The sequence below is a fragment of the Ischnura elegans genome, chromosome 9, assembly GCF_921293095.1.
Source record: "Ischnura elegans chromosome 9, ioIscEleg1.1, whole genome shotgun sequence".
NCBI classification, from domain to species: Eukaryota; Metazoa; Arthropoda; class Insecta; order Odonata; family Coenagrionidae; genus Ischnura; species Ischnura elegans.
The window spans coordinates 104,744,187-104,769,627 of record NC_060254.1 but is presented as its reverse complement, the minus strand read 5'-3'; the positions used below and the strand labels follow the sequence as shown (position 1 = coordinate 104,769,627).

The 25,441-nt window shown below is 37.7% G+C and overlaps 1 long non-coding RNA gene across 1 annotated transcript; it reads left to right on the top strand.

The window, feature by feature from the left end:
• Positions 1–12,467: 12,467 nt before the first annotated feature.
• On the top strand, positions 12,468–24,091 carry LOC124165179. Its single transcript, XR_006866147.1, has 5 exons — positions 12,468–12,538; positions 14,327–14,398; positions 15,840–15,919; positions 20,555–20,625; positions 23,891–24,091. It is a non-coding gene; the product is annotated as an uncharacterized LOC124165179 (long non-coding RNA).
• The last annotated feature ends 1,350 nt before the right edge of the window (positions 24,092–25,441 follow it).

Sequence of the window (25,441 nt, the reverse complement as noted above, 5' to 3'; positions counted from 1 at the left end):
ATTCGCACCCGAGTCTATGTGGAAGAAAGCTGTGACTTTTTCGTTTCAGAAAATAAGATCGGCATACAAATACCGAACATCACTCCCCCCATGTCCCATTGTCAGCCACGCAAATAGGTTACATCCTAAAAATGTGAATGAAAGAACTTCTAACTGAGCTTTTTTCACACAATTATATAATCTATTGTGTACAGTGGCGTAACCAGGAATTTCGTTCGGGGGGGGGAGGGGGGGGGGGTGTCCAAAACCGGGTGGGGAAATTTTTGAAAACCAGGATACTAATTATTGGGTTTTCAACTAATTCCAACACTTTTCATGATCGAAAAAACTTCAATAGTTAAAGAAATATTCCTTAATTCATTATTTTTTAATATTTTGTTTTCTTTTATGAAGGAAAATGATTGTGTTTTTATATTTCGGGGGGCGGAGGGTACGATTCAAAGACTGCTTACGTTCTTGTACAGAACTCAATGCTCTTTAGCAGGTGAAAGTAGCTGAGGAGGCAATGTCGATATGTTTTCCTCAGTTATAAATTCCAAGTCCCAAGGAAGGGTAGACGAAGGATTTTTCTATCCTTCCCTTCCCCTTAATAGTGGGTAGAGCGTGGGTTGTGCAAGGGTAATTACCCACCATGAAGGCTACTACCCTTCCTTAACCCACCATTGTGGAGTTTATTTTTATCAGGGAAGAGCACAGAAGGCACGTAAAAAATAGACATTTCACCCAGTCAGCGGCGGCGGAACACCAATGGAGTGGACCGACGCACAATATTGGCTTTGACGACGCCTCTCTTTTGTACAAAGAAGGCCGCTACTACCCGAGAATAATCAGGGAGGCAATTGAGATCGCCAAAACAACGAAGAACTTCAACCGTGAAGACGGCTACAATCTCGCCAGCGCGTGGAAAAGGGTCTTCAAAGATCCTGACCAATCAGGGCACACCTCCACAAAAAAGGCGGCAAACGAGGTGTTTATAAGATGAACAACTTTCTGCATCGACACTTCAGTGGACCTGAGGAAGCCAACTGGAACGTTGGCGAAATATTGTCCTTCAAAATGGATAAACGCGGAAGAATACCCGAAAAAATCACTAAATATCATCACAATCTCCACGGAAGCCTACTTGAAAACATCAGGTAGACTCATTAAGTGTAACTGTAGAAAGTTTTCTGCATAATGATGCTTCTAGAAGTTTATGACAACAAAATGTAATTTCATTAAAAATTCTTCAATACTAACATCTCCGCCTTGGGAAGAAGTTAAAATTTCTGAGGAGCATTACAAGATCAATTTTTCTCTACCACTCAGGCCACCGTATGACCCTTCCGGGGATGTACCCTGCACTGAAGTCAGGTCTCGTACTTGACATGTTACCCATTTCTTTTTAATTTCGAAGGGAATTTTAGTTCTTATACACCACTATTATTTAACATGAATGAGGACACATATATACCAAGACTGTTAATTGCCACGAAAAAAACATTTCGCTTAACCGGGATTCGAACCCAGATCCTCCCGTTTGCCGGTCAGTTATGTTACACAAGTTACGTATTACCAAGTAATTTTTTTTCTAGGCGAATCTTAGTCACAAGGAAAAAGAGATTCTCATATTCAAGTAAAAAGGTGGCTTTGTGGTATAATTAGTAGCATATTTGACCGGTCATCGGGGATATCCGGGTTCGAATCCCAGGTTAACCAAATGATTTTTTCATGCCGAATATCATACTTGGTGTATTTAACTATGCACTCGCGCGCGTGACTGCATACAAAGTTACTTGTTGGATGCAGTACTTTGTATGAGTAAGAGCACAAAACCTTTTGAATGTGACGCTGGAATATACTCTTTCACAAATTACTCTAACCACTGTACGGTAGATGATAATATTTAGTTTCCGTTCCATGCTTAACAGCTTAATTTGATAGAATGATTAATAATTTTCAAACGCTCTACATAAAAGCATATACTTAATTCAACTTACAAATAAAATCCGAAGATTCAAACGCGATTGAGCGGAATTTTTCCATATTGAATGAAACACTTGCAATACGATTATAAGAAAAGTTATTGTGACCTAGATTTCAATGTTATAACAACATCTTCAACGTACAAATGGTGTGTGATTTATTCAATGTATCTTCTTGGGACTAAGCTATGTCTGATTACGAACTAATGAATTCGACTTTGCCAACATTTGGCCCGCTTTAATTTCGTAGGGGATAATTTATTTATAAGGGCTTTACTAATTTCTTTGAAAAACTACGAGAAATATTCCTCCTTCCATTAATTATGTAAGAGATAAGGGGCATACGATCGAAATTTAGGGAAAAAGGTCCCGTCCTAAATAAAAGGAAAATTATGGTAAAGCTAGAGACCAAGCCGGTAGATTCCGTAGTGGTACACGTTAACGCATACCTACGACGGACTACTATAGGATGAAGAAGTTTAAGGCGTCTATGAAGATAGCAGTAATCAAACAGGTAAGGGGTGAAGAAAACCTTATAATTTTAGGTGATTAGAAGGAGAAGGCTTTGAGTGTCAATATTAACGGAGAAAAAAACTATGCTATGATTCGCTGACGGCATAGCAGTCATAGCCGAGACAGAGAAGAATATTAGTATGCAGAAAAAGAGAGGAGGCTAGGACAAACATTAAGCTAAGAAATAAAAAACTATGAGATGTGAAAGCGTATTCTTACCTGGGAAGCCGAACTACGAACGATGGACGAAGCAAGACAGAAATGGTCAGTAGATTAACGCTGCCGAAGATGGCTTACTACAAAAAGGTGGATCTTCTTACATCTGATAATGAAATCATAGATGTAAGGAAACAATACATCATATGCTACATAGGGAGTATGATTCTCTAAGGAAGTGAGGCTTGGACGTTGATAGCAGCAGAGAAGTCAAAGAGTGGAAGCATTCGAAATGTGTTGCTACCGAAGAATGATGAAGATAAAATTGATCGAACGTGTAAGTAATGAAGGTGTGCCAAGAAAGTTGGGGAAAAAAATAAATCTTCTAAAATCCCTAAGCAGAAGACGGGAATAGTTCCTTGTCCACATTATGAGACATGATGGCCTGATGAACACGATCATAGAAGGACAGGTGGGAGGGAAGAATGGCAAGGGACGGTCCCGAATGAGTTACATTGGACAGGTTATGAGGATGCAAAAGGGAAGAAATATGTCACCATGAAGAGGCTAGCGGATAGGAGGAAGAATTGACAGCTGCGTCAAATCAATCTTAGGATTGTTGACTAATAGTTATGATTTCATACCTATAATCCCTTGGTACCTAGAAGAGCAGAAATATTCAGAAGCTCCAACAACGTTAACTATTGCCCAAACGTAGCAGGATGGATTTTGTCAACACATTGGCATTACTATCTACAATTGGAATAAGAGAGAGATTCTTCTGTGGGACAATATTGGATGTAATTTTTTATTCAACGTCCAAGAGACAGCGGAAGAAATTTATTCGAAGGTCACAATTGCTCATATCAATGACGAAACGGCGACACTGATTGAAAGATTGAACACTAATCCGACGTAAATATATCCGTGTGAAAAGGGTAGATATTATTGGACACTTAAATACGCCGATGTAATCTGCAATTAAGATTTTATTCGGTTATAAACAGTTTGATATTTAATCAGAATAAATAGCTTATATTCATATTTATCGAGAGGAATTTACATGATTTCTATGCTCAGATTTAATTTTTTTAAATAACACGCGTAAATTTTCCATGTTTTTTTTCTGCCGCGTAAAATATCCTCCTTGAACTATTGAAGGGGTGAAGTAAATAGAGGGCGTGAACAAACAAATTGGAAATCCGAAAATTATTACAGCCAAAACTGGCAGCGCACTAATATTTAGACGACGGATATTTATATGTGTATAAATTAACCCCGCTAAATCAACAAGGATCGAAACAATCAATTCTAATCCGTGGCAATAAAAATTCACGCAGAAAAAAAAATACCCGCATGAAAATTACCGGCCACCGCCACTCCATGTAGATAATTTCAGCGAAAATACTTGTACTAATTTGAAAATACGGCACTTTATTGATTCTTAGAACAGTATACATATTTGCAATGAAATGAATCATAATATATATATATGCACAGCCGCATGCTTTTCCTCACAACAATGCCCTCAGAAGACGACAGCCGCACGTTGCTAGGAGTGCGTTAATATGCCTTTAATCCTTGTAAAAGGTACTCGTAGCAACAGTGCATACGCATAAAAACGCCAGTTTTTTGAGGAAACAGTTTTCAATATGGGTAATACCATACGTAAGTAACAAAACAACTTCTAAACTTTATTATATCGTGTAATACGCCCTTAAGAATATATATTTTTCCCATTTTTTGTTCAAATACATCCCACAGAGATAGCTGCTTAGCAACCAGGATCTGGTTCTCTCAAAAATAATTTTATGTCCAGGAAACTCGCATTTTCCTTGGTTTTCGGGTAAATTTACTCAAGGAAGAGATTGCTAGAGCCCCGTATGAAGGTGTTATTTCCCAGCCTCAATTTTCCTGGCGGAAATTTATCGTAGTCATGAATTATTTAATCGATTTCCTTTCCGGTAAGTCTCCAGCAATTCCGTTGCATTGTATTACTCCTTCAAATTCAAAAACCGGACATGAAGATCATATTTATCATGAATCGAACATGTAATCGATGCATATAATGATTTTTTGTGGCGTTTGCTGCGAATTTTTTCTCCGGTCGATGAGATATCTAGATAAACACATTCCTTTGCAAACATCTTCCCAATAATTTCTATGTGAAGGCATATTAATGAACGACTTGCTAGAGTAACGGATACAAATAGTTTTTTAAACTCACACTGACAATAAGCCATATTAGCCCCTCTTTAGGAAAACACTGAAGTAGTACTCTAGTAGTAGTATTTTAGAGCTATGGAATTTTTGTAAGTTAGTACGGAGTCGTAACTGGATTGATTCCCAAGTGAAGTAGATGGGTCCTTGGCATTGCAAGGGTGCAATAGAGCCTTGATAACCTCACTAGGTGTTACACATATAAGGCACTTAGGGTCCCTAATGCCCAACTGTTCACTTAGATTCCCCATGAGGAACCCAGGTGAATGCTTCTTCTCCAATTCTTCTAATTATACAATCAAATTAAACGATCTTTCTCTATGCTGCATAGTCTACAAGTGTCATTAACTAATCCATTTCGATAGCAAAATCTATGGGGTGGGACTGAAATGGGCCCAAATTTATGTGTGATCAAGAAGGATTCCTCTCTATAATAGGCAGATGCCTAGGACGCAAAGAGGTGGAGGAATTGGCCGCCGAGGGCCCTATCCCGGAGGAGTTGGAGACTCCAGGGGCTGACGTGGTATTACAGCCAACAGCAGAGATGCCGATAGACAAGGCTCCATCACCCCTGGAGGCGGGCCGACCATCAACGCCCGCCTCTCCTCCTCCGGGAGAAGGAGGACTGGTAGAAGACCTCGGCACTGAACAACAGGGCCCTGCCAGGGAGCTGGCAGAGGTGGAAGAGTTTCCAGGGCCCGACCTCCACCGTCCATCAATTGAAGAATTCATGCAACGCTATAGCATCATAATTCTGGATATAGCGTCTATCATAAACGAAATTGACTGGATGGTGGGGGTCATAGAGCGAAGGATGGAAGGTCTTGTCCGCCAGGCCCTGGAACTGAGAACGTCGCGGAACCATCCTGATGGGGATGGGAGGTTTTACGACCATTGAAACCACCTGCGACCCGCGGCGAGGCCCAAAGTCCCACCTCAAGAGGTAAGTGAATGGATCACATGTTTGTATGCATAGAAGTATTGGTGTGGACGTAAGCTAGAGAGATTTCCACCTCATGCAAATGCCAACAGGATTGAAATGGTAGACTCCCAGATGTTTTGATTCCTCTCAATGTAAAGGAGGGCCTCCCCCTGCAATCTGGATCCATTCCTGCCACCATTCAAACATGAGTGATATTCTGCCTCTGAACTTGCCTAATAGGATAGGAGAATCACGGATCATTGGACTGCTTTCCTTTTTCTATAGCTGGGAAGATTGCTCATTAACTGATTCTGGAAGTAACATTCATTTGGATGTACTTTATTTCCATTGAAAATTCAATTTCCATGGCACTTATCACTTTTAAACAAGGAGAAGTAACAGGATTTTAATCAAATTAATTCATAATTAATTAAATTACATTTCTATTGCCACACTAATATTGAAGCTGAGGTTAACGACACTGTACATAGTTTCAGGCTGCTGCAAAGCTCCTTCAAGCACTCAGAGTAGTCTGTGCAAACTCACATTTGAATATAATTAGTTATGAATCAATGATGATAGCAATAGTATCAGCTACGAGACTACGTGCTCGTTTCCAGACTTTGCTCACATCGCATATACTTTGACTCCAATTTTGCTAGTTCCGTCACATCCTTGACCTTGGGTGCAATTAGCCTTGTATGCCAGCTATCCAAGTTTTACTGGTCTGGCCCTGATAGGAAAATTGGATGTGTGGTTTTCAACAAATTATTGAAAACAATAGTACCTTGCTGTGGGAGAATCTATTCCCATGGTGGTATTGATATTGGCAAACACTGACCCCTATGTAATTATCACTTATGTCTCCCATAGTACATTTCTGAATACAAGAATTCTCCCCTATGAACACCCTTATTCTAAAAAATGTAAAGTTCTCTTGGAAAAACTTGTAATAATCTTGGATAATAGTGGTTATTACATTAAAAACACACAACGTTAGGTCTAGAATAACATTTGTTCTGTTATCTTAAGATGTCACACAGTTCTAATTTTCATCAATAAATGAGGTTTATCTACAATTATATGCCTTCACTATTTCAGGGCCATAACATCAAGGACAACTCCCTGGCATGTCGGCGGCCAACCACCCAGAGGTATATGACATTTTCAAGGTTTTCCATTGGAATTGCTGTACCTTAATTCCTAGAATAAGTATTGATCCCTCACTCTTAGATTGTTACAAGATTGAAATACTTTCTACCATTCAAATCATTCCACCGCAATTCAATTGAGAATTAAACTCAATACTCAATTGAGCATCCCCTATTCCAGTGGCGCAGCGAGGGGGATAAAACCCCTCCAGAGCTCAGAGAAATTTTTAAGTTTAATCCATTTTACTTAGTGGATTTGTATTACTTATAGAATAGTATTAGGATTAATCACATATCCCTCAGAAAACCGTAATGGTCGCCATTTTACACCATTAATCTTAAGGCGGTTATGCAATACCCCCACACCCCAAAGTATTATAGTTGTGCCTAAACCCACCCCCCAGCCTTTGTCCTTAGCTGCGCCCCTGCCCTATTCCTCCTATAAAAGGTAAGAAGGGATTTTATAAATCTAGCTAACCATCTTCTACATATATTTAGAAGTGGATGTCTATTTGTCTGTCTGCTATGCGCATTACCATGGCTGCACAGATTGCTACCCAAGTTAGTACACAAGTACTTCTCATCCTCCCAAAACGCCTTAGTTCCTCTTCTTGTTGTATCCCACCTGTCCTTTTTTTGTTGTTTTTGCATTAGCTTGTTTTATGTCACATGTACGACATCATGCAATTTCTGTGGCTGGTCATCCTGCCGCGTAGGCACACCTCTTGACACGCCCTAAGTGAAAACATAACACAAAGGATACTATAATAAACCCATTTAAATGCACTCGGCGCAAACCTTTTAGCTGAGTTATGCGTTCACAAGCCATTTTTTTCCTACTCATGTACGTAAATGCATTACAATCAACATTGTGGAGTGGGATAAAAGCAGATCCCATAAGGGGAGGGTCGGGCTTAATTACGGTGCAGTGGCCCTAAGGTCTCCCTAAGTTGGGTCTCTGGCAGGGCCAGAATGCATACGACCACAGCTATCTCACCAGTCACCTTCCTTCCCCCATGTCAGCTATAGCCGGCATCAGGTCTTTTGCGTATGAGAATGCTCGTCGATTCAACCCGACGTTTGGCATCAAAGGAAATAGGGATGGGTGAACACAAGGAAACTAGCGAACACAACTATATAAAGCCTGTAGATCCAGACTTTGAGACTTTGAGGCTTGTATGCTTTATAATCTGCAAACACCCTAAAATCCATCAAATCCCAAAATTCGAGCACTCAAATATTGTAATGCGGAATTGATTGGATTCGGAAAAGAACAAGAATGCTTGTGGATAGCACTCTTATCTTTATTACGGTCAAAATATAAATGACTTGTACATCAATACCAGGGACCGCTCAAGGGAAAACACAGAGCAAACTGCTGTTGTGTTGCCCTACTAAGGGGGGTTTGGTATGGAATACCCCTCAATTATGTATACCAATTAAGTGGTCCGGGGAAAGGGGTACAGCTAGGAATTAAGGACAGGGGAATTTTAGAGGGGACAATCAATGCTGTGGGATCTGGATGGTATGGAATGCCTGCCATTGTAAGCCGGTGGTGCTGGGACCTCCCCCAGAAAATTTTAAGATTTGTAAATGGTTCAAAATGGTGAGGTTTACAGCTTTCTCAGGGATATTCTATCGATCCTTACACTTTTCCATAATTAATATCAATGCAATTAAGTAAGTAAAATGAAATGAATTAAAAAATTTCTCTGAATTCGGGGCGGAAGTGGTCTATCCTCCAAAGCCTGACCCCTCCCTGAGCCATTGTTTAGCATCACCTCTTTTGTGTGTAATGCAGTGTACATTTTTTGTTAAAAAGAAATACCAGAGAGCATTTTCAGAGGTAATAAGAACATTTTAATCCAAATAGTTTAATAGACTTATATTTTTCAAGAACCAACATAATATGAGTGGCAGTGATATATTTTTATTATATACATGGATAATAGCCATGAAACTTTATGAGTTTTTTTTCACAAAGTCTACCTTTTCTTCCGCAAAAATAAAAATAAATTTACACCATGAGATAGAATAAAAAATAAAAAATTTTAAAATTGGAAAACAATTTAATTTTGCTGTTTGGGCGTTTGGTTGCCCCCTAGCTACGCCACCCTGGGTAGTTGCCTGGGAAGCCCAGGGTGACGTAGGTCCTGGTAAATGCCACTGTTTAATCTTGTCACTAAAATCTAGGAGAGCAAGTTACATGCAACCATTCCCTGTGAGCGTTATAAAACATACTAGTATATTAGCATATTAGTGCATTGTAGTTTTTGAAGTGAACTTTATTTAAATATTTCCCTGAGATTTTAATACCTCATCTTTAGATACCTATATTTGTAAAACCCGTAATGTGACATTCAAAAAGACATTCCAGCCCTCATACTAAGACATAGTTTAGGGATAAGAAATGAATAGTTTGAAGTTCAAGATGATTGTGAGTTTTGAAATCTGACCCAAATAAGGTGCTCATAATAAAAAATATCTGCATAGAGTTCCCATCAAGAGTAATTGTGAATGGTCTAGTTGGATAATACATGAGGGGAGACAAAAATAACAGGAATTGCGCAGTAACTTTATCAATAATCAATATTTTCTCAATAAATTTTTATCACCTTCCAAGTAATCCTCATTGACTGCAACACATTCATTCATCTAATCGTTACTTCGACACTTCAAAACAATTTTTTAATTCACTAAAATCAATGTTCTTTCGGCCTTTCACCGATTTTTGTTTTACTTCACCTACCGTCCCAAAACCTTTTCCGTTAATATCCCTTTTCAGTCTAGGAAGTAGAGAGAGTAACAGGTGGCAATATCTGGTGAAAAGTGGGGGTGAACGATTGGCGTGATGCCTTTTTTTATCAAAAACCACTTCATGGACATTGCGGTGTGGGCGGCTACATTGTCATGGTGGAAGAACCAATCACCTGTGTGCCAAAGATCAGCCCTTTTTTTCCGGATAGTTTCCCTTAACCTCTGCAAAATACCTATAAAGTTCTTCTATGGTTCGGCAATGATCTTCTTGAATGAGGGAGTGGATTTTTTCAATATTGCCGTCCGTTCTTGATGTTGACGGGTGCCCTTAATGAGGATGGTCATCACTCGACATCTGTCCATTGTTGAGATGCGAAAACCAGTCGTAGACACGTGCTTTACTTAGAATACTATTCCCAATAGCAGTTTTAAGCATCACTAGAGTTTCTGCGGGAGTTTTCCCCTACAAAAAAAAATAAATAAATTAAACTTCACTGCCGCATGTCCACCCCGCCAGTCAGCCATCACACCTTTTCGCTCTATCGGAAAAAGTTGATTAACCAAAAAAATCCCAAAGACAAACAGATGCACTCAGAGGCGACCAGGATTCTCACACTGACTCAGAAAATATCACTGCTTGGAACACTTTACGGGAAAAACAGATCCCTCTCTCAACCGTTAGGTCCCCTCTCGTAATGTAAACATGTACTAATATGAGAAACACTAACAGGGAAATTCATGCTGTTTTGTTTAACTTGATTTGAATGCAGAAAAAATAACTCCAAATATTGGTATTAACATAGTATAGTTTTTATGTGCTTTAAAATAACACTGATAATATCTGCAGGGAAATTATTGATTGCAAAGAGTCATTTCTTCAGAAAGCGGCCTCTCTGTAGCACTGCCTTTATTACACGCCGTGAACGGCGCACTGCTGGGCCACATTGAAATGGGTGTCGTGGTGACCAAGGCGACCGTTAACGGTGCCATCCCGTCAACTGAGCGATTCGATTCATTAAAAGACATCCATACACACGGATAGTTATTTGAAGGCACAAAGTGCTAGCATTTGGGGAAGGGAAGGTAGGAACAGAAAGGACAGGAGGAGAGGGGTTCTCCTTATAAGCGGTCGGATATTCGGATCTCCACTGAGCTTCAATGCAAAAAGAAAGCATTTTGACATTGGCCAAATCTAACATCTATTTCTTCGGGTGAGAAAGCCTCATTCTACATGTTTTAGGATTGATAAATGGGAAATAATTTTTCCCGTTTCTATGAATCCAATCATTTTGAGTTACATGTACTTATTTCACTGCCTTTCCTGGCCAACTGGCAACAGCTGTAATCAAAACTAAGCGATTTTGTTGTATCTAGCTGCATGTCCTACCTTCCCTCAACACCTGGGTGAGGGGTATCGAAAGGGAACCCACGACATGAAATATTTTGGCCAATTTGTAAGTTATACAGTACTACGGTAATACCGTAATTACCCAGCACTCTGTTTGAAAACACCATTATGAGAGGTTGTGTTTTGCGGTTGGACTGTTATTTATCGTGGTTCCAGCTTTAAATATCGAACGATGGAAACGAATTTTAAAATTCCAAAAGCTAGTGCTACTGCTCATACCAGGGTAAGTGAATTCAACTCGGAAGGATTTTTTGTGAAAGACAGAGCACATTTTACTGTGCTAAGTTTGCAATTAAAGAATTTGAACACACAGTCACTCAGTCAAAGAAAGCGAAGGAGGAACTTGTTGTCGCTACTGCTGAAGCATTTTTAAAGGCTTTATTTAGTGTAGAGAAACTTGACAATCCAAACATTCTGGAATGGCTCTCCAAGTATAGACATATATAAGGGAGTGGGGATTTGCCATTAGCTGATCGTATATGCCAATACCACATACTTGACCATTTCCTTCATTTAGTTTTATCAGAAATTTTGTACAATCGAAATTGTGTTAAATGTTATGTAAAATGCTTAATAAAAGTATTAGTATTCATGAAACATAAAATAAATGGCTATAAATGTGGAAAAATTGTAGCATTATAAAACACTGCCAAGATTTTCTATAACACAAAAATCACATGGTTTAAAAATGAATTTTAGCAAAAAATAAAACGTCTTCCACGGACGTCTATTTATAGGACATTTGGCATAAGCAATTTTTCATACTATTTATAAAAAATTCCAGGAGCAATAATATAAGTTATAATGAGGGCCCAGTGAGAAATGGGTGGTGGAATCAACGTGGAACCCACGTTGACTCGTGGATATATGATGGTGGTGGATATTGAGTGGTTGGACCCACTTGGAATCCACGTTGATTTCAAGTGGATTTGTGGTGATTAGCATAAAATGTTAAACAGAATTTCTAATTTGTGGAACTTAACTCTCTGGTGACATTGCGTCATTTATCATCCTGAAACCACGCTAGTTATGTGAAAATGTATCGCACATTCTATTTTTATATAATTCGTGGAAAGGCAGCCATGAGAGCACATGAAAAATCATAGACACATATATAGAAGGTTTAGATATAGAGTGGTTGAGGTTTTAATGGTTTTAGGACAGCACCTACTGCTGTTTTAATTTTTCCACCAAATTTCCAAGTGGGTTCCACGTTGATTCCACGACCAAAAACACGTGGTATCCACGTTACATCTCCACGTGGGTTCCACGTGGATTCCACCACCCATTTCTCACTGGGGGTAGATCATCCATAGTTCAATTTAAGCTGATTTCTAAATAATATCATGTAAATTGATTTTCCAGCCATAACACATGACTGGAACGAGTCCACTGCATAATTTGGGGAATGACCCCTGCCCCCAGCCTCTGGCAGATCGTCAAAATGGTATGAGATCTGTTTTTGTTATCATTTTTCTAGGTACACTTTTTTTGTAAATCGGTCTCATTTCATGGAAAAAACAAATACATACACTTTCAAAATCATACACCTTTATGGTAGACAAATTCCTCCAGAAACTGATTATTGCTATGATAGCTTTTGTTTACGGGAAAGAGTTTCTAGTTAGAGGTTTTGTAACTCTGAATAACTTAATGACAACCATGCCCCCCTTCTTAGCTTACCTGCCGTGGCCAGCTTTCTTCCTCTAATAACTCATTGTATATATAAGGCCATGCTCTTCCTGTACCCTTTATTAATAACTTTTGCATTTTAAATATTTTTAAATATAGATTTTGTGAATATGGATCCAAGATTTTTATTCAAATTGGTGAAAGATTCTTTTTGTATCTGAATTTCTTAAAATTGTGGATTTGACCAATCACCAATTTTTACCTTTTTTGAGATGATAGCAGATGTCGTATCACAACAATGTCATAGATTGTAGGGCAGATTGTTAATGAATTTTTTGTTTCTTTACTGCAACAAATTACTTGCAACCATGCCCTGTGAGCGTTAGAAAATTTATTAGTACACTCAAATTTTTAATGAGAACTTAATTTAAACAATAGCCAAAACATTTCAATGTTTCATCTTTAAAAATATGTATGTTTGTCAAACCTGTGATTTAACATTAAAAACACATTTCAGCCAAGATAGGTACTAAGAAACTTTTGGGACAAGTAATGAATGATTTTGAATTTCGAGATGGTAATGAATTTTGAAATCTGAACAAAAAAAAGATACTCGTATAAAAATATTTCTGCATACCTTGAGAACCTATCAAAAGTAATTGTACATGGTCTAGTTGGATAATAGTGTAAACATGTACTAAATATGCAGGGGCAGATCCAGGATTTCTCTCTGGGGGGCACAAGAAAAGGATTTTGATCTGGGGGGGCATTAGGCTGCCTCGTAATACAAAATGAATGCAATGATAATGGGATATTATTAAAAATCTTGTATATTTTTTAAGGGTCTAAGGGTGCACATACCCCTGTGCTCCCCCCACCCCCCTCCTAAATCCGCCAATGCTAATATGAGAAACACTAACAGGGAAATACATACATGCTGTTTTGCTTGGAGTAACATTTTATTTCAATGCAGTAAAAAAACCCAGATATTGTTATTAACAAAGTACATATATTTTTTATGTGCTTTAAAATAACACTGATAATATCTGCAAGGAAATTCGTGATTGCATCACTATTGATTTTAATTTATGTAAATCTGAAATAAAAAATGATGCAATTAATGGAATTGAATTGAAAAACAACGACACAAATGATTTCGCAAAAAAAATGTTTCCTCAAGGTACTCATAAATTTCCAAGAGTAGGTACCTATTGTCTTTATTTAAGGGTCATTGGTGTTGTATTTTTAGCCCAGGAGGGTGATAGAGATTAAATGAGCAAGCTGGCACTGGATGGCTACGTATTTATTTGATAGTTCATACCATACGAGAGATTTATTTGACATTACATATCACTTTCCCGTAATGGGGAATACCGGAAGTAACCACCAGTACCAACCTTGGGACCTTCACCATTTCCCATCGACGGAAAGTCCTTAGATACCAACCCAAGGTTAGGTACTTTCTGCTACAATTGGCACTTGCAATTTATCATACTTATTATAACAAATTCCAGGAGCAACAACATACATAATGATAAGGGTGGATCATTCAAATAACATTTTAAGATGGTTCCTAATGAATATCATGTAAATTGATTTTCAGCCATAACACCTGACTATGTGTGAATTTTGGGCAACGACAGCTGCCCCTAGCCTCCAGATGATCATCAAAATGGTATGAGATCTATTTTTGTTTTGATTTTTCTGAATATAAATTTTTTATGTATTAGTGTCATTTCATTCAAAAAACATTTCCTCAATGCACATGTTAATTTCCAAGTATACCTATCATCTTCATTTAACCCTTTCGCACTGGCCGCTAGAATAGGAAAACGTTTGTGTGCTACATGTAGCATTAGAAGATTTCAAACCTCTCTGTACGGAGCCTTGTTTTGGGGGTGAGTTGCCTGGGTATTTTCGTCCCTCTGTTTTGGCACCCAGCTCAAAGCCCAGTGATTAGCGTCCGTCCCTTACCCCACCCACTGGACCACACCCTCTATCCCTATCATAGCACGAATCCATGGTCAACTTACTGCGTTACCAGTGTTTTTTCAACCAAACACTGTATTTGATTTTCAATAATTTACTCTTCTAAAAGAATAACTAGTATTTTTTAAGCATTGTGGAATTTTGAACCGGTTTCTTGTGTTAATAACAACAAAGTTAGTAAATATGTATAAGCTCGGCATAAGGTAATAAGGCTATAAGTCCTTAAGTCTGTTATTTTTTAACGCTAAAATTTCCTTTACAAATTAATTACACGCAGAACAAAATGAAAAATTCATTTCAAAGTATTAAAAAAAATTGTAGTATGCACAAATAATATCATTGAAAAAACTATTGACAATATGATCACCTCGCAACGGATTCCTACAGTGAGGATGATCATAAATGAGTTGAAGGGTCCGGCTTATAAATGCTAAGGAGTGGCCCTAAAGACTCGCTAAGCTGGGTCTCAGGCCGGGCCTGAATGCATCCAACAATTGCTACCTCAGTGGTCACTTACCATCCCTCAAATCGGTCAGAGCCAATATATCCGGTCGACTGCATTGAAAAATCTGTGATAGCTATACCTGACCTCAGTTCTTCTGCGTATGAAAATGCCCGTCGGCCACACACGACGTCTGGTGTGAAAGGGTTAAAGGCAGGCCTGTGCTGGGCGCCATCTTACGACAGTGGACGGCCATGGGCAGAGGGTGCCAGGAGTATTCAGGGGGAGGACTGCAGGGGAGTGTGGGGGTGTGGAATACAATAATTAATTTTGAAATTTATATCCTCACCCTCTTGAGATTGAATTGAATCTTACGAGATTGAATCATATTAAATTAAATTATTATTTTTTTTACTCAAGACGGTGTTAATTATGCTGTTGAATGGGACATGATTCACATCAAGGAACTGGGTAATATTGGTATTCTGACAGTAGAATTCGTCAATTTCGGTATAGGAGGGTGTCTTGGCGGCCCAACACAGGCCAGGTTAAGGGCCAATGGCATATACAATTTATCCTACTATTATACATGCAAGAATCATTAACATACATGATAATAAGGGTAGATCATCCATAGTTCAATGTAAGCTGGCTTCTAATGAATATCATTTAAATTGTTTTTCAGCCATAACTGCTGACTATGCGTCTAAACGCGACATTCGGGGAATGACACCTGCCCCTGGCCTTCAACAGATCATCAAAATGGTATGGGATCTGTTTTTATAATTCTTTTTTCTAGATATACATTTTTTATATACAGTGGAACTTGGTTAGTACGTTTCTGAAGGGACCACGAAAAATCAACGTACTAACCAGGAAAACGTACTAACGAGGAAAGTAAGTAATAGCAGTCGGGGATATTGCAATCAGTGAAAAAGTCGTCATAATTACAATTACTATCGGTAGTTCTCCTAGGATCGCCTTCCTGAACTCTTTTCACATTTAAAATCAAGAAAATGAGCGCTACCATGAAAAACAATACCATGTGAATAAAAATCGCAATTTTTCAAGGACATCCCGGAGACGATTTCATGATTACGGCGTCTATCTCCCATGATTAATCCTATATATATTTACAGAACGAGGACGAGTGAAGCTCAGACAAGCGAAGACAAGTCATTTTTCTTTCTCACAGCGTACTCGGAGAATATAACAACAACGCGGAGTAAGTCAACTGGTTTTTTAAACATAATAAAAATTGGGCAAAATTATATTGACTTTCAAATTACGGCAACAGCCGTAGACATTCGCTTCTGGAATGATACCATTTCGATTGTGAAATCGATCGATATATCGACTGATGACACGCAAGATTATTATATTACGACGTAATTACAAGAAAATTTTATATTAAACAGTTGAAATTTACTTTCAAAATTTGTCCAATGTCGTCTGCTTTCGTTCCGAGATCAAGTATTTTTAAGCTAAGCTTCGCGTGGAGATCCAGAGGATCGTCTGCTCCCGCAACAGTACTCAGGGAAAAATTTCTGCTGTGTAAGTCATTTGGAACTGTCATCTATCTGCTTTGTACCACTGATTTGTATGTGCTTTTGAACTACTGTGGAATTGAAACACGGTACACAGCAGTTCATGACGTCATAGCATCCTACCATGTCATCAACTCATTTGTAACACATTTTGAACTGCCTTGGATTTCCATTGGAAACTGCTATGGGACTCATTTGGATTTAAATTTGGAACTCGTTTGTACCACTCGTTCATCCGTTTTGAAACTGATTTGTACCACTTGGACACCCATTTGGAACTCATTTGTACACCATGCCACCTGCTTTGTAGCAGTTCAAGATGGCGTACTCAATTTTCTTGAAGTTTATTTTAGTCTGTTTCGGATATTTAGGCAAGATGAGTATTACGAATTGAAGTGCGGCAGTGCCGCCATTTCGCAATAGCTCCATTGCTTTGAAAAGCATTAGTCATTAACGAAAGACCTTCAAGCTCGACAAGCTTAACACAAGGTTCATGTTTTCCTATTGCGGAGTGAGGGGTAAGTCACTTTGGTGGTCAAGAAAGTCCTTATCGAGAGCTTAATTCCGATCTTACGTGGTTGATGTGGATCATTCAGTGTCCATTTTTGAGTGAAATGCCTTCGTTTCTGGACATTTTTTCTTGAAAACCGTCATGTTAAATATCTGAAAATGCAATGGGAAATGCGAAAAAAGGCCTTTCCGGGTAATCGAACTTGTCAACCTCGACATAGAAATATATTTTCGAAGGAGGGATTCATGGCGAAAAAATTCAGCCCTAAAATACGGATCCAAATATGGACATAAACCATTTCCTAGGGATCGCGAAGACAATTAATACATCGGTATGTTTTATCATAGAGTAAGTATATCATATACTTACTCTATGGTTTTATGTATATTAATCTATGGAAAATACTACTTTTCCGGTAATATCAAAGAACGAAAGCAATGAAAGAAAAGGTTGCAAAAATGCCGTAAAATTCGCAATATTTATAATTGCGAAGTATACTTTGAAAGTATAGACATTGAATTTTTACGATAATAATATACTTGGAAACGCAAAAAAACGCGAGCGCTATGAATTTGTTATTGAATACCTTTATTATACGCAACCAAAATTCTCGGTACGTAGTGAAGATAATCTTGTCGCATTTCAAATCGGACCCAAAAATACGATTTAAGCCACAAGGAAAATAGAATAATTTTTAAACTAATTCGAGTGATTATTTGGGAGTTCCGTTTCTATTAACTGACTTGCGATTATTTCTTAAACCACTTATGCATTTTTATTGCATATATTAAAGAATTTTCGTTTTCTCGACCAAACGTATCAGACTGAACCTGGCCATGGTATGTTGGCGCGTAGAAGACAGTTCCAAAACAAATGATGACGTATATAAATCGCATGGATTTGTTCACAAAGAATTACAAACGTATGGAAAGCCGTTATTCATGAATCTTCTCAGTACACAACAGTTACAATACGAATGATGACGCCCGGAAATCCTGTCATCTCGTTCAAAGGGAGTTCCAAATGAATTTTCTCCGTACACAGCAGTTACAATACGAATGATGACGTCTGGAAATCCTGCCGAATCGTTCAAAAGTAGTTCCAAATGAGTAGAAAGCAGTTCCAAACGAACACACTTTGTACAAAGGAGTTCCAAAGGGGATCACAAATGAGTTACAAACGTCTTCATATTTCTAATTTTTGGTACAAATGAGTAAAAATGAGTTTCACAGCAGTTCCAATGCAGATTTTGGTGTTCCAAAGCAGTTTCAAAAGGGTTCCAAAGCAGTTGCAAAGCAAAAATTTTTCCCTGAGTAGTCAAGTAAATACGCACGACGTCGAGTTTATGGAGCAGTACTGCTTTAGATAATGTGGGAATTGTCTAATACCTTTAAGACTCATTTCTTCATCATGATAACTCGTGCAATAGCAACAATTGCCCACTCACGAACTTTGTGCGCAGCAGTGGGCAAGCCCAAGCGCTCCGAAGGCAACAGAAGGTGAGGAGCTCGGGGTGGGGAAAATTGGGGCTTCTTATTGGCTGTAGTTTTTCATAGTCAGACATTCCCGAAAAATGGCCGCATTTTATTATTCAGAACGTCACAAGAATTCAGAAATGCATTTGGATAAATAACGGTAGAAGAAAGAGATGTGGAATGAATGTAAGAATGTTAATGGCTAATAATAATAAATTAAATCATGAATTCAGATAATAAGGGTAGATCATCCATAGTTCAATGTAAGCTGGCTCCTAATGAATATCATTTAAATTGTTTTTCAGCCATAACTGCTGACTATGCGTCTACACGCGACATTCGGGGAATGACACCTGCCCCTGGCCTTCAACAGATCATCAAAATGGTATGGGATCTGTTTTTGTAATCATTTTTCTGAATATACATTTTTTTATATTAGCCACACTACCAACCATCAACAAACACATACACATTCAAAATCATAAACTTCTGTGGTAGACAAATATTCCTCCAGAAACTGATTTGTGCTATGATGGCTCAAATAATAGCATGCGTAATAATTGAGCAATAGCTGTAATATACGTAATAATAAGGTAGAAAATCCACATTGCAATTTAAGATGGATTCTAAATAATATCATGTAAATTGATTTTACAGCCATAACACCTGACTATGTGTGAAATTTGGGGAACTTTTGGGACAAGGAATGAATGATTTTCAATTTTGAGATGAAAATTAACTTTGAAATCTGAACAAAAAAATGATACTTGTAATAAAAATTTCTACATACTTTGAATGCATACCAATAATTATTGTGCATGGTATAGCTGGATAATAGTATTAATCAGTGACGTTACTAGGAATATGCTTTAGGGGTGCGGGGGGAATGGGTGAGATGGCGTGGGGTGGCAACCCCCCTCCCTGGCAACTGGGAAAATTTAAAAAATCGTACATGCCTAGGAATACATTTTACATTATTTAGGCACTAAAGATTTAACTTTAAGTAGTTGCAGTTATTCCATGTCAATGCTGGGTAATAGTTTTAAATATTTTCTTTTTAATTGCTCTGAGTCTTAGTGGTTTGAGTATGGGGAGGGGGATGAGGGGGTGTATTCGTCCCAAAGCACCAGAGAAATAAAAATATTATTTAAAACCATTGTCTAGTTTGGACACATAACAAATGCATCCGCACAAAGCTAAATTTAAATTGCCAAAATGACGTAAAATGCATTTTCAGGCATTTTATTTTATTTTTTAATTTTCCTTAACTTCCCGTTTTCTGGGGGATAGCCCCCACTACCCAACCTAATCCCCCCTCTCAAAGCCCCCCAATTCCCCTAAAGGCATATTCCTAGTTATTCCACTTCTGAGTCTTATTAGGGTATCTATTCCCTCATAGTTGCACCACTGGTGTAAATACTAATATGAGAAATACTAACAGGGAAATACATGCTGTTTTGTTTGGAGTAACATCTAAATTGAACACAGTAAAAATAACCCAAAATTAGTTGATAACAAAGTATAGGTTTTTTGGCTTACCTTATAATCATACTGATAGTTTTGGCTGGGAATTTCATGATTATATTTACGTTATTTTCATTTTTGCGCAAAGTTGAAATAAAAAAAGATGAGTTGAAAACAATTCTACTGACATGATTTCATGCACAAAGGATTCCCTCAAGGATTGCGTTAATTGCCAAGAGTACGTATTAATTTCAGTTAAGGTCAATTGTGCATGAAATTTATCGCACTAATACTAAATAATATAAGGACAATAACATACATATTGAAAAGGATACAACATCCAAAATATATTTCAAGGTGGTTACTAATGAATATCATTTAAATTGTTTTTCACCCATAACAGCTGACAACGTGTCCCACCGCAACATTTGGGGAATGACACCTGCCCCAGGCCTCTAGCAGATCATCAAAATGGTATGAGATCCGTTTTTGCTATCATATTTCTACATATACGTATGTACATAAAATTCTAGATATAGAGAAGAAACCTCTGCTACTTAGCCTGTTTTGTCAATTAATAGAGATAAATAGAGCATCCAAAATTATATTGACCAAGTTTAAAGTTTATCTAAAGAACTTTATGATTTCATGATGAGTGGGAATGAACAACAAATGTAGAGAGTATGCAACCCACGTGCCACCCAAATTGTCTGGCTGGGGTGCCTGGCGCTCACTCTCGGTGTGATATCTCGGAATCCAAAGGGCAGAAATGAAAGAAATTTGAGGTGATACTCTGCGAGTGTCTAATGAGTAAACACCCAAACTAGGTACACTACTTTGACACTAGGTAAATTATTGTTTAACTCTATTGGTGAATATTGTAATGATGATAAAGGTGGAGTGTATGAAATGATTTGTGACGATTGTGAAACCAAATATATTCGCCAGACTGGGAGGAGTTTTAAAACGAGAATGAGAGAACATAGACGATGTTTTTTAAATAACGACGACTCATCAGGAATTGCAAGACATTTGAATGACGAATACCAGTGGTGCAATTTTGTTGCAAAAATTTTACAAGTACATACATGACTAGAGGCAAAAACTGGATTTCTTAGAACAGTTTGAAATTGTTAATTGCCCTGCTAATTTTAAATTATCTAACGACCATATGTTCCCATTCCACTCACCCCTACCTCCCACCAATCACCCATTGACGTCATCATTAACCTTGGAATGAACACATCCCAATAACCCTCCCCCCTCCTGAAAAACTCTACCACCATAAAAAGGCTGTCATCCAAGGCTATGTACCTTGATAATGGCACGAGTTGTCGAAACCATGGTGGGTTTAAATAAAAGTGTGTGGAAACAGACAAGTGGTTTTACTAAGCTGAAAAATACCAAAATTTCAAAACTTTGAGTGCGATGCGGCATGTTTTCCTGGTATCCAATTGAAAATATAATTTTCATGATTTGTTTTCTCACCAAATGGGATAAAACTGGGGGGGGGGGGGCATCCCAAAATAAATTCGAAAACTTTTAAAATAAGGACCACACTAATGTGCATGAAAGCATCCAAGTGCAACCTGCTGTTGCATGACTGTTGAATACTCATCCCTTGCTGCACGCAATTGCGTTAACTCACAAGGGATTATGTAGATATATATTTAAATTTTCCAAAATATGCTTGTTAGAAGGCAATGTTTTAGAATTTATATTAACCTTCCAATGATGTGTAACTAATCACGTACGTTAAGTGTCCAATGGACCAAGCTCACCTGGTTACACTAGGAAGAATTTAAATTTACCATAAACAAGGAAGCAATACCTATGTCAAAAAAAAAAAAACATTTCCTGGATATAGACAGTTACTTATACCACTTACAAGTGGTATAAGTAACTGTCTATATCCAGGAAATAATGGAATACCACATAGTTAACCAAGAGTTAGTGAATTTTGTTTGTGAAAAAAAACATTTTTCTTATGCCATTTTTTCAAACGAAGTTATGGAAGCTCACATAAGAGGAATATTTTTTTTGTGTGATAAACTGAAATAAAGAGTTTTTTGATTCTACTTGAAGCTATTTCACCAAGTGATGCCTCAAGCTATCCATTTCAAAGTCTCTATTATTCACGTTGGCTTACCAAAGTTTCCTGAATTGGGGTTTGAAACCATAAGTGGACTTCTTATGGTGCTTTCTTTAACAAAGGGGAGAGATCAAGGGGCTGGATACTTACGGCATTCATTCGCCTGTGTTGGAAATTCTCCATTGAATATTTCTGGCTTTCATCTCCTGGGTCAAGTAACGTACTGTCGGATATTTATGGCATCAGTAGCAAAATGGTAAAAGGAATACATAATAAATGCAACTGAGAAATTTATGGAGTACATGGAAAGGCATACGATAGGGAAACTGCGGATTGCTGAAGAAATCATTAAGATAATTTAAGAGCAAAAGATGGATGGGTAGATGAGAAAAGACAGCAGAAGGTTTGAGTAGATTAATGATACATGGCACGGAAAAAAAGGAGGCTGAAGTATATTTAGGGGAAGAGGCAATTTGGTGAAAGGGGAAGCTTGGAGAGGGAAGAAGAGGTAGGGGAATCATAAGCCAGTCTGTGTCACTATCTGGTATTAAAGGAGGACTGGCTATGCTGCGAATTAGGTTTAAGAATGAAGCAATTTGTCCAAATAATAGAATGATGCAGAATAAGTGGAAAGAATACATTGATGAACTGTATGACACATGGAATAGACCAGCAAGGTTGATCCTAAAGGGAGAAAGTGCCAGGGGCAGTTTAGTGTGACTGGGGGCCCTCGGCTAGGGTCCACTATGGGGCCCTCCTCCTGGAGGATTCAGGGGTCCCACTCCAGAAAATTTTAGGAAATTGTATGTCCATGCTATTCTGGCTCTTAAAAATAAGATGAACATTAATGAAAAATAGCAATTTCATAAGGAAAGTAGCTCTAGCAAAGTGAGAATTCCACTGCTTGTAAAAATTAAAACTTTATTGTGGTACTATCATCTACTATTAAGAATATTGTTTCCTTAAAGCTGCACTGAAATATAAAAGAAACCTATATAATAACCCTTCAAATACCCTTTTCCAAAAAGATGGAAAGGCATAGGATAAGGAAACTGTGGATTGCTGAAGAAATCATTAAGAATATTTAAGAGCAAAGGAAGGATGGGTAGATAAGAAAAGACAGGAGTAGGTTTGGGTAGATTAATGAGGAATTTATTGAGAAATTGTGTCATTATTTGGTATAGGAAATGTGTAGGAAATTCTCCATTGAATATTTCTGGCTTTCATCTCCTGGGTAAAGAAACGTACTGTCGGATATTTATGGCATCAGTAGAAAATTGGTAAAAGGAATAATAAATACACACAACAAGGAAACAAAGAAAGTAGCACTAAAAGTGAAAATTCCACTGCTAATAAAAATTAAAACCTTACTATGGTTTTATTATCTATTAAGAGTATACCTAATTTCCTTTAAAATGCACTCAAATCTAAACTAAACCTCTAAAATAACCTTTTGAATAACCCTTTCTAAAAAGCGTCACGTTCTCTTTTATCTTCTGGCACCTTAATTTGTTTTTTATATAATTTTTGTCATTATTTCATAAATAAAGCAACTAATGAACACCTAGAATTTTGTAATTGCAAAAAAATCTTATGTTTAAGTAATCTGAGTTTTCTATAACGCCATTCATGTACGCTTCACAATAGACTCGAGCATTGTGATGGGCCCATAAGCTAAGGGGCCATTGGCTGTCACCGATCAGCCGACCCGGCCATACCACCCCTGGATAGTGTGGTGGATGAGGATGTTGGACCATGGAATGTAAACATATTGAAGCAAAGAAGTCTTTTGAGAAATGAGGATAAGCAAAGGGGTGAGTGTGAAAATCAAATAAAACAGACAAATTTCAAAATAAAAGTCCAAGGTTAAACTTTATTATATATAATGAAAATAATTTGTATAGAGTAATACGCATGATATAATCTTAGCTCACTTTCAAGGCTCTCCCTTCTCTTTACTCTAAGCTCATGGCGAGATCTTTTTGACTCTCTTTTGTTTTTTGATATGTATTTGTTAATCCTTTTTTGTTAATTACCATTTGACACAATTTTTTGTTGCAAATAATCTGTTTAGTAGAAGTACTTTTGTAAAATATTCATTAAAATTTTGTTTTCATTTGTTCAGGTACATTCAAATTCAAGGGCGTACCCAGAATCATTACTAGGGGAGGACAAGCCGTGTTCTAGGGGGAGGGGGTGCAAGCCAAGGTCTGAGGGGGGAGCAGCAATAGGATTTATGAGACTATATTTCCTTGAAAAAATAGCTTTATTTTAGTAACACATCTTAAACTAATATATATCATTTTTCGTGGGTTTAAAGAAAATTTGTTGAATGCTTTTGTTTCAGTTCAGCACTGATTTTGCTCAAAGACTTCTGCGACTCTTGTTTCTAAGTGGAAGGGGGGGGGGGGGAGCTGCCCCAACCTGCCCTTTGCTGGGTACGCCCGTGTTCAAATTGTATTAGTCATAGAAAGTGAGTGAGATCTTATTCCTCCATTTCATTTTCTCGTAGAATGACAGAAACTCAGAGGAATGATTCATTTACGCCTGTGAATCAGTTGGAAGTACATACTCATGGCTGAATCAATGAAGATTGCCTGTGCATATATCAGTGTATCCAGCAAGAATGTCTTCTGTGAATGGCATTGCCGCTTTTTTCCATTGAAGATAAAGGAAAAGGTGATCAGTTGCAAGAAGTCTTCCTCCCAGGCTCCAGTCTGTCACAGAAAAAGATTGTTTGTGGTGGTTTATCAGCCCTGGATATGAGTGGTACTTATAATTTTCATCCAGTTCAAGTTGTTCTATGTTATTTTTTGTAAAGTAGTGATTTTATCCGAAATTCAAGCACATCATCTTTTATTATCATTCAGGGGTGGACTTGACTATATTCAACCAAAACATGGTCAACTCTTAATGTGAGATGATTTCCATGCCAAACATTAATTAAGTAATGTGTACTGTCCATTAAGAGTCAATTCTCTGAACTTAATATTATTCAAAAACAGATACCTAATCTTTATTCAATGACCCAAGTAATACATTCTCTACTGTACACAGAGATAAAACATATCAAGCCTTTTACTTCTTTTTCACTTGGTTATCATAATCATTATTTTTGCTGTTCATACCTAATGCCTTTTCATTGTAGTACATCAGACTACATGTGCATATTTTCTGTAATTGATGTGGAGCAATGAC